The sequence below is a fragment of the Trachemys scripta genome, chromosome 16, assembly GCF_013100865.1.
Source record: "Trachemys scripta elegans isolate TJP31775 chromosome 16, CAS_Tse_1.0, whole genome shotgun sequence".
In the NCBI taxonomy this organism is placed as follows: Eukaryota; Metazoa; Chordata; order Testudines; family Emydidae; genus Trachemys; species Trachemys scripta.
The window spans coordinates 1,246,401-1,259,677 of record NC_048313.1 but is presented as its reverse complement, the minus strand read 5'-3'; the positions used below and the strand labels follow the sequence as shown (position 1 = coordinate 1,259,677).

General features: G+C 59.7%; 1 protein-coding gene across 2 annotated transcripts in view; it reads right to left on the bottom strand.

Annotated features, from left to right (window-relative positions):
* Positions 1-10,733, bottom strand: part of PPP1R13L (protein phosphatase 1 regulatory subunit 13 like) — a 33,875-nt gene extending 23,142 nt beyond the window's left edge. For both annotated transcript variants that reach the window (XM_034793161.1, XM_034793162.1), the window contains exon 1: positions 10,639-10,733. The gene's annotated coding sequence lies outside the window, so the exon portion shown is untranslated. The remainder of the gene's footprint in view (positions 1-10,638) is intronic.
* Positions 10,734-13,277: the final 2,544 nt, after the last annotated feature.

The following is a 13,277-nucleotide window of genomic DNA, read 5'->3' as shown; positions in this document are numbered from 1 at the left end:
CCAGCCAGTAAAGCAGAAGGTTTATTTAAGGACAGGAACACAGTCTCAAGCAGAGCGTGTAGGTACGACCAGACCCCCTCAATTAGGTCCCTCTGGGAGGTTCAGGGAGCTTAGACCCCAGCTTGGGGTTCCCTGCGTTGCACCACCCAGCCCCAACCGAAAACTAAACTCCCAACTCCTCCCGCTGCTCCTCTCCTTTGTTCAGTCTCCCGGGCAGAAGGTGTTAATTCTCCCCACCCCCGTTCCTGGCTCAGGTTACAGCTCAGGTAGCTTCCTTCAAGGGAAGTCGCCCCTCCTCACTGCAATCCCCCTGCAACATTCCCAGGTCAAATCTGCCCTGCTCCCTGCTCCGTCACAATCACCACCGCTGCTCCAGTGGCCCAGCTCTCCAGGCTCTGGTCCCACCCATCTCTGCTCCAGGAAGAAGGGCCCAGGACAAGAGGAAACAGGAAGAGAGCGCCATGGAGGGCGCCCCCAGCCCCTTAGGCCAGCCTGCAGCTGAATAGAGATGTCCCCCTGGGGGGCTGCCGCTCAGCTGTGACACTCTGCAGGAGAAGAGGATGGTGGGAGCGCCAAGCCCAGGAGTGTCAGGAACCTCCATCACCCCAGCCCCCTCAGAGAACCCAGCCAAGGCACCCAGGGAACGAGCCACGGGCAGCACTGCTCTCCAGGAGCTCAGTACGCTGGGGAGACGTGGCCCCAAACACGCTTATAGGGCGCAGCCCCCACCCCCAAATGCACTGCAAACCCCTGTAAGATCCCGCTCTGGGAAAGCCCCTTGGCACGCACTTGACTCCTAGCTTCAGCGGGACTCCAGCGGCTTCCATGGGACTTTGCAAGCTCTCAACAGGAAGCAACTGTTGGCATGTGTGTGACACCCAGAGAAGTTTTGGGGGGTTCAGCTCATGGGAAAAGCGCATCCCCCCAACCCCAATTCTGTACTTAACCATTTTTGCATAAAGTTTCCAAGTAGGCGAGGGGCGCTGGGGGTCCCCGTGGCCAGGAGGGAAATGGGGCGCCAGCCCTTCAGGTGAGACAGGCCCCAGGCCCATTGCCGCTGGCCAGTCAGTCAGGGCTTGAGAATCCTACAGGAAATGGAAGGAGGGACACGTCACCAAGGAGCGTACACAGGAACAGCGCGAGCGTGTAGGGACAAAATCAGGAAAGCCAAGGCAAGGAATGAGCTACCGCTGGCAGGGATGTTAGAGAAAACAACAAGGGGTTCTACAAATACGTCCGACGGAGAAGAAAAATCCGGGATGGTGTGGGGCCCCCACTCAACGGAGAAGGCGAGCCAGTAACTGCCAAGGCCTACTTTGCTTCAGTCCTCACACAAAAAAATAACATGTGACCGGACGACTAGCGAAGTTACCACAGACAATAAAGGGGACGGGATAAGTAGAGAACATGTCAGATCTTCTGCCCAACCGGAAAGAATTCAGATCAACAAGGCCGGTTGCTATTCACCCCAACGTGCTGAAGGAATTGGCTGACGAAATCTCAGAGCCACTGGCGAGAATATTTACAAACTCATGGATGACAGGAGAGGTCCCGGAAGACAGGAGAAGGGCCAACATGGTGCCCATCTTTAAAAGGGGGAGGAAAGGAGAAGCCGGAGAACTATAGACCACTCAGCCGGACCTTGATACTTGGGATCTACTAGAGCAATATATAAAACATTCCATTTGCAAATACCTGGAGGCTGAAGGGGTGATCGCTAGCAGCCAGCATGGATTTACTAAGAACAAATCACGTCAAACCAGCTTGATTTCCTTCTTTGACAGGGTAGCTGGTTTGGTGGATGGGGGGAATGCAGTGGGCATCATAACCTGGACTTTAGCCAGACTTCTGACACAGTCCCACATGACAGTCTCATAAGTAAGCTGGAGAAATGCGGGCTTGGCAGAGCTATCATTGAGTGGATACATAATTGGTTAAACCACCACAAACAAAGAGTAACTATCAATGGAATGATGTCCGATTGGAGGGCGGTCTCCAGTGGGGTTCCGCAGGGATCTCTTCTGGGTCCGATGTTGTTTAACAAGTTTATTAATGACTTGGATGTAGGTATAGAGAGCACGCTGATCAAATCTGCAGATGACACAAAGCTGGGGGTGGGAGATTGCCAACACTTTGGAGGATAGAGCTGGAATCCAAAAGGATCTTGATAAATTGGAGAACTGGGGTATAGACAACAAAATGAAATTCAACAAAGACAATTGTGAGGTGCTACACTTGGAGGGGTGGGGGGAACAAATACAGAATGGGGGGGGTAACTGGCTTGGCAGCAGCACTGCTCAGAAGGATCTGGGAGTTGTGGTTGATCCCAACCTCAACGTGAGTCAACAATGTGATGCTGTTGCAAAAAAGCAAATGCAATTTTCGATTGTATTAGCAGAAGCACAGCCTGCAAGTCACGGGAGGTGACGGTACTGCTCTACTAGACGCTGGTTAGGCCTCACCTGGAGTACTGTGTCCAGTGTTGGTCACCAATGTATAGAAAGGGTGTGGAGAACCTGGAAAGGCTCCAGAGGTGAGTGACAAAGATGATCAGAGGGATGGAATGCAAGCCATACGAGCAAAGGCTGAAGGAACTGGGTATGTTTAGTCTGGAAAAGAGGAGATGAAGGAGGGACAGGATAGTGGTTTTCAAATACTTGAAAAGGCTGCCATAAGAAAGATGGAGATAAGTTGTTCTCCCTTGCCACAGAGGGCAGGACAAGGGGCGGTGGGTTCAAACTACCGCCCAGCAGATTCAGATTAAATCTCAGGAAAAACTTCCTAACTGCCTAGGGAGGTCCTTTGATGGAGGTTTGCAAAAGGAGGCTGGAGCCACCCTGTCTTGGGTGATTTAGACACAACTAATCCTGAATGTTGGCAGGGGGTTAGACTAGGTGACCCTTGCAGTCCCTTCTAACCCTATGGGTCTATGATTCTAAGTTATCCTCACTTGCCCCCAGGACCCCTCACAGCAGCTCTAGTGCCCCAGGGCCCCCCTGCGGAACCCTGGCTGGGTCTGTTCACGCCGCCCCCTCTCGATCTGGGCCCTGGCTGGGGAGCCCTGCCAGGGAGAGGCACAGCTAGCGCCATCATGGGGGCAGCGCCCAGACAGAGGGGCAGAGATGCCAGTGCAGAGGGCAGCACCAGGGCGGTCCTCTCTCCCTCCACCCTGCCCAGCTGCAGCCTCATGCACTCTCACCCTTCAGCAAGCAGGCAGGGAAGCTCCCGCCGCCTCGTGGGCAGCAGAGTGAAACCCAACAACCCAGTGCTGGGCCAGGGGGCTCCACCTCTGCGCCAGTGCATCAGGGAGCACAGCACCCCCAGGGACCTGCCGGAGCCAGGGCAGTGTTACCAGCTCCAGCGGCCGCAGGGAGAGCAAGGCACAGACAAGCAGGGACTCAGCCAAGGTCATGCAGCAAGATGGAGAAGTCTTAGGATTCCCATCTCCCAGCCCTTTCCCCACTAACCACTAGACCCCACTTCCCTCCCACAGCTCTGAACAGAACCCAGGAGTCCTGGATCCCAGCCCCCTCTCCATTCTGACCACTAGACTCCATCCCCTACCAGGGCTGGGAACAGAATCCAGGAGTCCTGGTTCCCAGCCCCTTTCTCTTTCCCACTAGACCCCACTCCCCTCCCAGAGCCATGGACAGAAGCCAGGAATCCTCCTTCCAACCCCTGCTGTCTCCATAGCTCCTGAGAGAGCTGCCCGTGGGATCTGTCCGCTCAGAACTCCTGCTCACCCCCGGCCTGACAAGCGGAGCAGTGGGCACCACACGGCTGAGCGTCCCAGGCAGTTATGGGTACCAAACCCGACAGGTGCAGGCACACCAGCGGGTCCCCAAGAGACGGCTCTTGGGAGTGCAGCTGTCCAAGCCCCCTGGCCCAGGTGAAGGGCTGGTGCCAGCCACCAGCCTCTGCAAAACTAGGGCAAGCGGCCCCGACATAGTCACTTTCCCCAGAGCAAACGCAAATTGAATGGAAGATCAGCCTGGCCATGCAGTTGGCTACCTCGGCGCTGACAGCAGACACCTGAGGACCGGGGAGCCAGGGCCCTCGGCACAGGGTTCAGCTTTCCACTGGCAGCCATGGACCTGCTCTGTCCCCAGCTTCTCCACACTCTCTGGCAGGGTCTGACTGGATCTGCTAGGTCAAAGGGGCTTTTCCATGGTGGAGGGACCGCAGGAGCTACCCACCTGCCTGGGGCAGGGGGAGGGGGGGTCTTATGCCAAACACCCTGGGAGCTTCTCCTCATATGCTGCCCATGGCTGGGCCTCGGGAGGGCCCCACACATCCTTGTGTGGCTGGCATGCAGCCCCCTGCATGGCCCTGGCTCCCAGGCGGTGCTGGCGGGCGGGTGAGTAACACACAGCGCTGTGCATGTCCCAGACACTCGCTCTTCCACCGCCCACTAGGGAAACCTGTTCCCTAGCCAGACACACCCAATTCCAGAGAGCCAGGTAACGCGCAGCTGGAGCTGCCCCGCCCACAGGATGCACCAGGCAGACAGACCTGCCCAACACCCTGAGACCTGGTGTCGGGAGACACCATCATGGACCCAACTGCCCTGGACCTGGGCTGCCACCCGCCACTGCCAGCTTGGCAGGGAGTCTGTGGGGGTCAGTGTGCGCCTCCCCTGCAGGGCCCGGGAGTCTGGGGCTGGGTCTACTGCACTAAACCCCTTCCCTCGCGGCCCCAGATTCTGGCAGGTGGGGGCCTCTGAGCACAGACTGCCCTGCATGGAGGGCTACCCATCAGCAGGGCCCCCCAGGGTGGGATGGGGCCCCACAACCAGGGTCTTAGGTTTAAATTCCAGCTGGCCCAAGTCTCCCTGACCATGGGGTTCTACGCCAGCGCCCCCCGCTAGCTCAGCAGCCCCTCAAGCACGCCAGGGCAGGAGCATCTCACTCTCGAGCCTGGGAAGTTTGGGGCACCCTAGCCCCACTGGATTTCATAGGCACCCCTGTCCTCTTGGCTTCTTCGAGAGCTCAGCCCTGGGCCGTGCGATGGCTACAGAACCAGAGACACGTCCCCTCCAGAGCTCAGCACAACGGGTGCCATAGGATGCCCAGCCTAGAGCTCCCCAGAGACGGCACCGCACCAGCATAGCATGGGCCATGCTGCCCTCGCCTGTGGTGATGCCACAGCACAGACAGGCAGGGAACACCCTGCTCTGGAGCATGATGGGAGTCCGAGGGAATCTAGCCAGTGAGCGTGGACAGGGTAAGCACTGTCCTGCTCAAGCACACGGGGCGCAGTGAGAGCCCGTCGCTCCCGGAGTCAGAATCCCATAGGAATTAAGGAAAATGCCTGTTTGGTGCTGACCTGCCAGAGACACTCCCAGGAGCTGCATGTCCACCGGGCCGCCACAATGCCCAGGATCGGCGCCAGCCCCGTTCGCGCTGGAGTCACTGGGGAGCGCCGCGTGGGACCCCTGCTCCTGGATGCTACAGCCGCAGGGTGACTACCATGAGTTACCCACGCCCCTCCACCTCCGGTCCCCACCACCGCAGGACCCGGGCGCCTCGCAGTCCCAGCAGTCTCCCCGCGGTATGGCTGGGACCCGAGGCCCAGGGAGGCTGAGTGACTCGTCCCACGGCCAGCCTGCAGCAGAACAGAGACTGGACCCTGGGGCAAAAGAACGGCTGCTGGAACCGCAAACAGACACACCCCTCCACTGTCAGCAGGGGGGGGGGGAGCCCCCAGTGTGTCTGTGCCCAAGGCAGCGAGGGCAGTTCTGGGATAAGCCAGCACCAAGGGGGGCTGGGGGAAGCCAAGGGGCCAACTAGAGCCCCCGGGGACACAGAGCTCTGTAGGCAGCGGCCCCGGCTCCACAGGGCAGGCTGGAGCCCTGGGGGCAGCGTAAGAACAGAAGTGGATAAATCAACCCACGCTCTGCTCCATGTTCCCCAGATGAGAAGAGGGTGAACGCCATTCCCTGGGTGTAACTATGCTACCGAGTCTTGGCCCGGGAGGGCTGGCCAGGCCTGATGGGGTCTGTCTCCACAACCAGAGCTCCCCCCTGCACGGGACCTGGCGCTAAGACCCTTTCCAGAGCCAGCGGATAACGCCAGCTCACACGCCAGGCACCGGACTGGTCCTGTCTCGCAGGAGCTGCACTCCCAGCCCCACAGACACGAGGCTCCATTCTAGCCGGGACCCCCCACCCCCCAGGGGTCAAGTGGGCCTGGCTGACCATGGCCCATTCAGCCTCTCTGCTGAGATTATATGGAAGGGGTCAGTTAGTGCCACTGGCCACAACAAGGTTGGCGATGGGACCCTACCCAAAGGGCTGGGCCTCATCAAACCCTCTTCACCTCAACCACAGAGCAGCAGAGAGGGGAGACGGTGCAGTCACTAGCAAACAACATGGGCTGGTGCCCTATAGTGGAAAGGCCCCAAATCCCATTCCCTGCCCCCTGAGCCAGCCCGTCATGCCCCATTCCCTACCCCCCGAAGCCAGCCCGACCCACTGCCCTGAGGCCAGAGTGGTGCTAGCGCCCCCTAGAGGGGAAAGGCTCCATGTCCCATTCCCTATCCCCTGAGCCAGCAAGGCCCCTGCCCAGGGGCCAGATCACAGCAGACGCTCTCTGTTTGGGGTGGGGCTGTTGGTACCCTCCAGGCACTTTCCCATGGGAGCACGCCTGGTGCAGAACGAAGCTGGCAGAGCTCAGGGTCTGCCAAGGAAGCCGTGTGGAGGCATTCTGCACGGAGGAGGTCCTCGCAGGCGCCTCCACAGAGCTGGGGGAGCAGACAAACAGGAAGGAGACCCCCCAGCAGGAGGTGGAGCCAGGGAGGGAGAAGGAACAGACAGCGATTGCCTCATGCGAATGGCGTGTACTCGCGCTGCCGGGCAGGCGTGGCCGTGCATCTTTACAAGCACCATCTAGCTGCAGTCAGTGCTGGGAGCCGGCCAGGAGATCAAACAGCCACTTCCAACCAGGCTGAGCCAACGCACCAAAGCCCTTAATAGCAGGGCAGGCTCTGCGGCAGTGCCCGGCGTCTGGGAGTAACTCCCATAAAGCCCAGCCCGCTGCCCAGCCCAGCCCAGCCGCCTCGCTCCCCTGCCCGAGACAAACACCCGAGAGCCGCTCTCACAGCCCGCCCCTGCCTGGCACCCACAGTGGGGAGCATGAGGCTAGAGGGACACGGCCCTGGAGAACCAGGCCCAGGGGGTGCACACAGGAATCATTTCACCCACTGAAGTGCAGCCAGGTGGAACAGGGCAGGTTGTTACACAGCCACACAAGCAACCCTGAGCGCAGTTTGGGACAGGAAGTGAGGAAGGTTCCCACAGCAAACTACCGGGGCCTCGAGAGATACACAATGGGCACCACAGCCCGTCACCCATGCTGCCCGGCACGGTGGGCGGAGCACGGGCTGACCAAGCCCCCACGGCCTAGCAGAGCAGGGATGCCAGGGGAACTAGCAAACCAGCCAGTGGGAACGTGGCCCCCTCTCTGCCCTCCTGCAAAAAGTCCCTGGGATGTTTAGCAACCAGCATCTCTTTTGAAAGATGGCATCTCTATGGGCATAGCGCCACCCGCCACCACACTGGAGTCAGCATGGACTGCAAGAAGACAGCGCCCCCTGCAGCACAATGCTCATTAGCACTGTACTGGGGCATTGGGGTTGGCACTGCCTACAAGGGGAGAGCGCCCCCAGCTAAGCCCCATGTGCCACTTCCTGAAGCACTGTGCCCAGCACCATGTGAAGTAATTGGCACCAGTGCAAACTGGGTGTTTAACATGCCGGTTTGGGCCCTCACTTTTCCCTGGCAGCGGTGGCTCTGCAAGGGGGCACCGATGAACCATTCCCCCAACGAGCTGGGCCCCACGAAGCGTGCAAAACTGGCAGCCCCAGGGGGTTCGGCGGCCAGTGCCTGCCCTGTGCTGCCATCTAGATGGTCTGCCCACACGCCCTGTGTGATGGCCCTGCAGCCACTTGACTGAACCCAGAGGGGGGGTTGGCAGCGGCTGGGGCTGGGGCTGGCAGGGCCCCTTGGGGAGCGGAGACGAGCCGGTTTCTGCGGCATGAGCTCCTTGCCAATGGAGAACTGTCAACAATGAGAGCGGCCTAATGCATCCCAGCAGCAGGTTCCCCGGTCCCTGCAGGCCCAGCCCCCCACCCCAGCAGCTCCGCACCACCAGCCGGGGGGTCCGGATTCAGGGCCAGTCTGTGCTCAAACCTCCCAGAAGCCAACCCCACCCGAGTGGAGCCGAGAAACAGCGTTGGGGCAGGAAGTCAGACACGGGGCGGGGGAGGCGAGTGGGAGCCGGTCTCCCTTGCCGCCCTCTATGGACTAGGGGGAGAGATGCCCCCTACCATGCTGGAAGGGAGGAGCTCTGAGGGGACAGGCCACAGACCATCCCCACAGTGCTGATAAGGGGAGAGGTGGCTGGGAACCCAGGTGTGCCTCCCCCTGCTGGGATCTCTAGCCCCACTGCTCTGGCTACTTTGGGGTGCTGCCCAGTCCCCCCATGTTCCCTCCTGTCCCGATTCTCCCCCACTGAGAGCCCTGATCTGGAGCGCTTCATGCCCACTCTGCACAGGGGTACATGCCCCACAGGGCACCAGGCCCAACCTCCCACCCAGCTCTGATCTCCCGCCTCCGTGCTCCAAGGCCTGGAAGAACCTGTACCTTCCCCAAGCGAAAGCCAAATGTGCCTTCCCCACCCACCCCCAGCTCCTTGGCAAAGGACCTGCCAGGGGAGCCAGATATGTCAGTGCCACACAGCTGGAGGGAGCAACACCATGAAAACAGATTGCACAGCGCCGCCGATCCCGGCACAGGACACCACATATTCAGCCCCTCTTCACTCCATCCCAATGCACCCATCACCACTATATCTAGGCAGCAAGCAACGTTTCCTAGTGCCGTGGAACCAGCAGCACCCAGGACTGCACCGGGAGGTGCCTGGGGAAGCCGAGAGCACAGAGACCGGCCCATTACATAGGGGGGTGCCCATCGGCTTGCCCGCTCACAGAAATAAGTTTGTCGTCACATTCCGAACCTGCCACTGGGCACAGTGCTGGATAACACATTGCCCAAATGCTTCTGCTAACACGATCAGCAGCCAGAGAGCTAACGACCATCTGTCAGCATTAGGGTCCAGAGTTAACACTCCGCCAGGGCTGCTCACACGTCTCCACCTGGCTGTCTCCAGCTCTCTCTCAGCAGATTCAGACCAGTCACTCAAATGGGCAATTGCCTCCCCACATGCTGCATGGTGGGCGGAGCATGGGCCCCCCAAGCTCCTACAGCCTGGCAGAGCAGGGACCCCCAGGGAACGAGCCATACAGCCAGGAGCGTCACATGCCACCCAGGTCGCAGGGGTCTGAACCAAGGGCCGGGGCAGTAGGAAGGCCCAACCGCAGCCAGCCCTGGGTTGCAGTTAAGTTTCAGCAGCGCCTTTGGGGACTGATAGCCCCTCTGCTACATTTCGGGCTGCACGACACAGCAACCCCAGTTACTGGATGTGGCAGATCCCAGCTGGGGTCTGCAAATGCCAGTCCCTGCTGGCAGTCTGGTGGCATGTCATGTAGCAGCTCCCAGAGCCCCTGGCAGGGGACACTGACAAGCTGGTATCAGCGAATGATCAGAATGCGGGAGGCCAGAATGCAGCCAGCCACTAGGAGCCTTTTATGGCTGGCTGGTATGTGTACTTATCTCAGGCTGCTCACTCCAGACTGGAGGCTAATCCCAGTGACTCATATACAGGATGGGCTGGAACCTGCAGGAGGCCAGGGGGTCCCTGAGGCTGCTCCGGGCCTCGTCCCCTGGGTAAATGGGGAGTTAGGTTACACTGGGATGAGCGAGGTCAGAATCAGTCCTGAGGTTGGTGCTGTTTCATGTCCGCACCCACAACACACATGGTACAGGGGAAGTGGGGCTGGGAAGCTCAGCGGAGTCCCAACCGGAGCGGTCTGTGCCCACGGAGGCTGGACCTACCGAGACAAAGCCAAGGCATTTCCTGGGGCTGGCAGCACCCCTCCCCAGCTCCTCCGGGGCCCGCCTGGGCGTGGTTGGACCCCAGTGCGTGGGGTCTCTCAACAGTCCAATGCCACATGCCAGCTGGGAGCAAACCCTGAGCCAGACCAGACCAGATCAGCATCCCCCCACAGACCAGAGCGCCAGGCCTTCGTCGGGCTGCTGCAGCCGGCTGACCCCGGTGATGGCTTAACCCTGGCCAAGGGACAGCAGCGCCAGAGGGAACCACAAGGCCAGCCTGGGTAACACCAATGACCAGACCCCCCCAGCCCTGTGCCCAGCTCTCTCCCCCGACCGGTCCGACATCCCGTGTCCCGACCAAGCTCAGACACGTGTCAGGGAGGCCGGGGCAGCGCGCTAGGACGGTCTCACCGCCCCCCACCCCACCCCCAGGATCGTACCCGGGGCGCGCCCCTTTCCCGCCCCGCAGCTCCCTGCATGGACAACGGCCGCCCCCTCCCTGCAGCCGGCTGCGCTCCAGGGGCGCTCGCCCCACCGCCTGGGCAGCCGCTGGGTGCCCCGGGCAGGAGGCAGCCCCCCGCAGCCGGGGCAGCGCCGCTGGGACGGGCCAGTCCCCACGCACAGTGGGCAGGTGCCCGGGCTGCGCGACCCCCTGGCCGGGCAGAGCGCGCGGGGCTGGTACTGACCTGGCGCCGGGCGCTGCCTGCGCGCTCCGAGCTCCCTCCCTCCGGCCGCGCCGCGCTGCACTGGGAGCAGGTTTGGGCAGCTGCACAGGTGGGACAGGGAACAGGCGCGCCCCGGTGCACGCTGGGAGCTGTAGTTCTCCCCGAGGCTCCAGTGGCCAGGGCGGGGCGGCCTCTGTCCTGGGACTCATCCAGAACAGGGTGAGATCGGCGGGACAAGGACCGGCTCTGCTCTGGTTTGTGCAGCACTTAGCGCTCGGGGTTCCAGGTGACTGGTCTGTCCAGGGAGTTCCCAGGGGCAGGACTGGCTCTGTTCTGATTTGTACAGCACCTAGCGCTTGGGGTTCCAGGTGACTGATCTGTCCAGGGAGTTCCCAGGGACAGGGACAGGGACTGGCTCTGTTCTGATTTGTACAGCACCTAGCGCTCGGGGTTCCAGGTGACTGGTTTGTCCAGGGAGGTCCCAGGGGCAGGGACCGGCTCTGTTCCAGTTTGTGCAGCGCCTAGCGCTGGGAGTTCCAGGTGACTGGTCTGTACAGGGAGTTCCCAGCAGGGCCGGCTCTAGGTTTTTTGCCACAACAAGCAAAACATTTTTTGGCCGCTCCCCCCCCCCTTTTTTTTTGGCTTTTACACGTTTGCACTTTGCAATGTTGTTTTGTTTTGATTGTTTAAAGTTTTTTTTTTAAAAAGCACCGGAAAGTAGTTTTCGTTTTTGTTCCAGCATTTTAGCCCTATAACCACTGGCACCGACGGGAGGCGGAAATTGGCACGAATGGCGCCGATCGGGCAGCACAGTACACACAAGTAATCGTGATTCCTGATTTAATTAATCAGTAACCTTTAACATTTACACATTTAGGCACATTCACATTATGAGTGACCGTGTCACAACGTGACACGAAATTTTTCACGTCACGTTCCTACCGCACTACTGGAGATTTTTTTGATCTTCGTGTATTATTATTTTTTCGTACATTGGTGGATTTTTCTGGGGGGAAAAAAAGGATGGCTGGAATGCCGCCCCTGGAAATATGCCGCCCCAAGCACGTGCTTGCTTTGCTGGTGCCTAGAGCCGGTCCCGGTTCCCAGGGGCAGGGACTGGCTCTGTTCTGTTTTGTGCATCCCTTAGTGCTCGGGTGTTCAGGTAACTGGTCTGTGCAGGCGGGTGACAGGGTGTCACGGACTCACAGGACTTGTGCTCTCTCCCGGCTCTGTACGGTCCCTGGGAGAAACCCCCTTCAGTGTGACAGCCCTTCTTGGGGGTCCACTCTCTCATGGGGTTAAGCCGTAGGCCCCTCCTCCTCCTGCAACCGCGCCTCTCTGAGCCTTCAGCATGCCTGTCTCTCGCTGTGGCCCCCCTCACAAGTCCACTCACTCTGGACCCCCGGGGCTTCCACTCCCAGAGGGAATAATGCAACCCTGATCTCTAGCCCGGAGCGACTCTCAGCCAGCGTAACACAGGAGGGTTTATTGAGCGTTGAACACAGCGCAGGAAACTCTCCAGGCCCTCGGGCCTAGCAACCCCTGAGCACAGTACATCTAGGTGTCTTCTGCATCCAGGAGGGCTCTGGCTGCTCCCTTCCCCAGTCCAGCAGCCCCCTCCTTCCAGCCAAGGCATCCTATATCATCTTCTTCAACAGCTCCTCCCTGTCCTATGTCTTCCATCCCAGGTAAACAGGTCGCTGGGGCCCTCTCGCCTCCTCTAGCTAGAACTGGTTGGTCAGGTCACCAGGATCCCCTCTCCTCAGCCCTTTGTCCTCCCACTGGCCAGAACCGGCTGACTGCCAAGCTGGGCTGGGCCTCTTAATCACCAGGTCACCAGTTGTTAGGGTCCCCCATCTCCAGGCCGTTGTCCAAGGTCCCAGCTGCTAGACGAGGTCACACCTGGTCCTCTGCAACAACAAACCCTCTCCCACCACCTCATTAAACATGCAGCACATGGGGAAACTGAGGCGGGCACACACCTTTAATGTAAAACACTACAAAAATCCCCAACTTTGTCACACAGGGGCAGGGACCGGCTTTGTTCTGGTGTGTGCAGCACCTAGCGCAGCCAGGATCTGGGTGACTGGTCTGTGCAGGAGGTTGGCAGGGGCAGGGACCGGCTCTGCTCTAGTTTGTGCAGGACCTAGCATGGTGGAATCCAGGCGACTGTTCTGTCTGCAGAACATCTGCAGTCCAAGACCACTGCTCTAGCCCCCTGAGCTATGGACCCCCTGCCCAGGTCCCTTTGGTAGAGGGAGGTTAATGCTGAGGAGAGATGAACTATCAAGGAATGAGTGACAAGCCACCAGTTAGGAGATTCCAAATCTGAGACAGCTACCAAGGCCCCGGCAAGATTTGAGACAGTGACCCAGGCAGTCCAAGACCGCTGCTCCAACCTCCTAAACTACAGCTGGTCGAAGACTCTAGCAATTTTCAGCTCACAACCTCACACTTAAAATCGCAGCACCGTAACTGTCACGGAGTATTGGGGAACTCAGGGCCCTGCACCCCCAGCTTCCTGCGATTCACCATGACTCTCAGCCAGCCAGTAAAGCAGAAGGTTTATTTGGATGACAGGAATACAGTCCAAGACAGGTCTTGCAGGCACAGACAACAGGGCCCCCCTCAGTTAGGTCCAGCTTGGGGTCCCAGGGCAT